The following is a 3778-nucleotide window of genomic DNA, read 5'->3' on the forward strand; positions in this document are numbered from 1 at the left end:
GCATCGTCGATTATTTTCTACCCACTTACATTTGAAAAGACCAATAGTGAAAGTAGAGTAGTCAAGCTCCCATATTTCATGTACCCACTCACATTTTCCTAATTCATCCTCGACTCCCTTTATCATCTCATCAACACAATCCACATCCTCACCGACATTCTCTTCATCTGTCTCATATCCATCAACACGATCTACTACATCCTCATTAACATTGGCCACATTATTGACATCCTCAACAACACTTTTCTCTTTGTAAACTCCCTCCTCACCATGTCAGACCCAAACATGATATTGAGGCCTAAACCCATGTCGAAGTATATGCTCCCTTAGGATATGAACATTATCTACCTTTGATACATTGCCAAAAGTTACACATGGGCAATAAAAACCAACGCCCCCCGTCCTAACTTGATGTTCAACCGCAATACTATAAAATTCTAACACGTCATCAATAAATTCTGACTATTTAATGCTTCCATACATACAAGAACGATCTTTTTTCATCCTAAGTGTGATTAATTAATTCAAAACAAAATTAATACACAACTTTTAACATATATAATTAACCCTATTTAACCCTATATAACCTTTATATTATTTAAAGTAATCAAATTCTTTAAATTTTAATTACAAAACATATATAACCAAAAAAACCATTTTCTTTGATCATATACACATAAATCAAAATAATAAGAAACTAATAATATACAACTACATACATAAGTAAATTATTCACATTCAAATATACAACTACATATATACATAAGTAAATTATTCACATTCAATCTACTCTAAAAATCCTAATTAATTAAAATTATTCACATTCAAATATTCAAGTACATACATAAGTAAATTATTCACATTCAAATATAAAATACATACCTTGGTAATTAGATATGATAATTTTGTTTTCTATAATAGGATTATGTAACCTACAATGAAAAACAAAATCAAAATTAGAATTAAAAAAGACTAAATCCTTAAAACACAATGAAGCTATTCTTGAAGAACTTAAACAAAGATTTTAAAATTTATACCTTGAAGAAGAACAAGACTTAGCCCTAATTTTGTGGGTTTTTGAACAAAAAGCAACAATGGTGGGTTGAAGGACTTAAAATAAGATGGAGAAGAAAATTCGTGCAATGGGTGGTTATTGAAGAAAACAGTAACACAGTCGTGAGGTTTGAAAGATGATGAACGAAATGAAGAGAAGAACACAGTAAAGTCGTGGGTTTTTGAAGAACTTGAAGAGCTTTTCGTGGGTTTTTGAAGAAATTTTTGAAGAACTTGAAGAAATTGAAGAACTTAAAGAACAAGACAGTCGTGGGTTTAAGGAGAATACAACAGTTTCATGAGGGTTTTGAGCAAATGAATGTTGAAACGCGGGTTTTTAATTTTTCAGAAATAACTGGTGCTGACTATTTGCTGCGGGCTAGAAAAAATCGCAGCATATAAGGGCTTATATGCTGCGGGCTAATTAAAACCACAACATTTGTATTATATATTTTTTTTGCTTTTTTTTTTTTGCTATTTAATGTTGCGTCGAAAGAAAACCACAACAAATGAAGCATAACTGATACGTTTTTTTCCATTATTGTATGATGATATGATGCTACAATTCAATATTCATTATTATACCTTTGTATGTATTGTGATTAGATATTTGTTTACATGCATGGATAACAAGAAGCATGAAAATTTATTGGTTTATTCTATTATGATTTGAAACTGTTTTCAAAGTCTTGAAAACAATTTACTTAATGATATCTTGTTATTCTTATCATGTTTTCAATTTATGTTCAAGTAGTAATATGATTTAGGAAAATATGGTTTTGACTTTCATCAAGGGGCAGATTGAAGACTTAACTCTTTTAAATGACGATAATTCAAAACACATATTAACTAAACAAATAAATTAAGTAATTATATTTAGTTGTTTAAGTAAGTCCAAAATCATATTAAATATAAAGTGAATAATTGATATATATTTTAAGTCCTAAATATTGAAATACATTTAAATGACTTAAGTTTATCTTAAGGTTGAATTTATAAGGTTTGAAATAAGTTTAAATGTTTTAAGATAATTATGTTTAAGATAAGGTTATATTCGTAATTATCTTTGAAATATTTTAATAGGTCAATGTTTATTAAATTTATCTTTGAAATATTTTATAGGTCAAGGTTTATTAAAATTATCTTTGAAATATTTTAATAGGTCAAAATATATTGAAATTAAGTTTGAATATATTATTACACGTTTTATTTTAAACGTATATATTTTGAATTTGAATTTAAAAATGTGTGTTCAAGATATTTGGATGATTAAATGTTAAAGTACAAGCTACACACGTTTTGTTATTAATAGTACATGGTTAACATTTGAATTTAAATAAGTTGTTAAGCTAATTAAAGAGTTTCCTATAAATAAGATGGTAATTTAAATTGATACTAAAAATAGAAAATGACAATTTAAATTAATCTAAAAATAAGAATTAATTTTGAATATTATTTTACACATTAGTTTATCTGGTTTTTTTTGCTAAATTTTCAATATCTTGTATGAGTTCTAATGTGGCAGCACAACATTGGTTATTAAAAACTAATCACAGCACACAATGACAAAATTATATGAAATGTCAGTGCAACGTCAGTTTGAGTCAAAGTTCAAGATTTTGAAGACTGACACAGATTATCCAGATCAACGAAATTAACGGATGAAGCTTTCTTGCTCTTCAAGGATATGTTGAGGCGTGACATATTTAAATACAAGGCTTCGTTCAAGAATTAAGGATGCACCTTTTCTTACAATTTTTTCTCTCGACTTAAGATCTAGTATTCTCTAAGTATTTAAAAGAGTTGTAATTCTTAATTCATCTAGCTCTTACAATTTGTGATAGGCTTAAGTGTTAAAAAGAGTTAGATTATTTCATAGTTTAATACGCCTGACTTAGAATACTTTTCAAAGTGTTCAGCTTGTAATCTCTATTGTGAGATTTGAGATTTGCTTTTATTAAGGGACTTGTAAGACGTTTCTTCAAGGGGAAGAACGTGGTGAGAGAAGATAGAGAGATCTTCTTGTTTGTCTTAAAGTCGATTAATAAAAGGCGTTGAAATCCTACGGGTTGAAAAAGGTGCGTATTCTCTATTCACCCCCCCTCTAGAGAGTATTCGACCTCCTATCAACTTTCAGATACATCTGATCATCATTAGGAGGAGAGTCAGCGGAAGCATCTAACCAACAAGATGATGATGACGAAGACGAATAGGATCATGAATATCGGACAACGATCAATCAACATTCAACAACTACGAATAAAAGGTATGACAAAGAACTACGTGGACTTTGATTCCTTTGAGATACGTAGGCAACTTAGTATTCTTTTGGGGTACTAGGTTCAAGTTTATTTTCTCCCTCTTTTTTTATTAATCATCTTTATCGTTTCTTATTAATTTATTTTTTTCCTTCATTTTATTAAATATTTTAATAACGATGACAAGCAATGAATTTCGCTAATAATCAAGTAAATCATCAAAAATACGTTCGCATTATTATATTATTTTTATATTATAGTTAAAGGAAAAATAATAATGAAAGTGATAGTCCAACCCGCCCGACCCGATAGTTGGAATCGCCGGAATCGCCTCATAAACCGCCAAAGAACCATTTGGAACCGCCCGAAACCGGAACCGGATGGATGCGGAACGGAACCGGCCCAACCCGGACCGTGGCCATCACTATACATTGTTGACCAAAACCGTAAAAGGAATAGAGAGAAAA

The sequence above is a fragment of the Amaranthus tricolor genome, chromosome 17 (genome assembly GCF_026212465.1).
Source record: "Amaranthus tricolor cultivar Red isolate AtriRed21 chromosome 17, ASM2621246v1, whole genome shotgun sequence".
NCBI classification, from domain to species: Eukaryota; Viridiplantae; Streptophyta; class Magnoliopsida; order Caryophyllales; family Amaranthaceae; genus Amaranthus; species Amaranthus tricolor.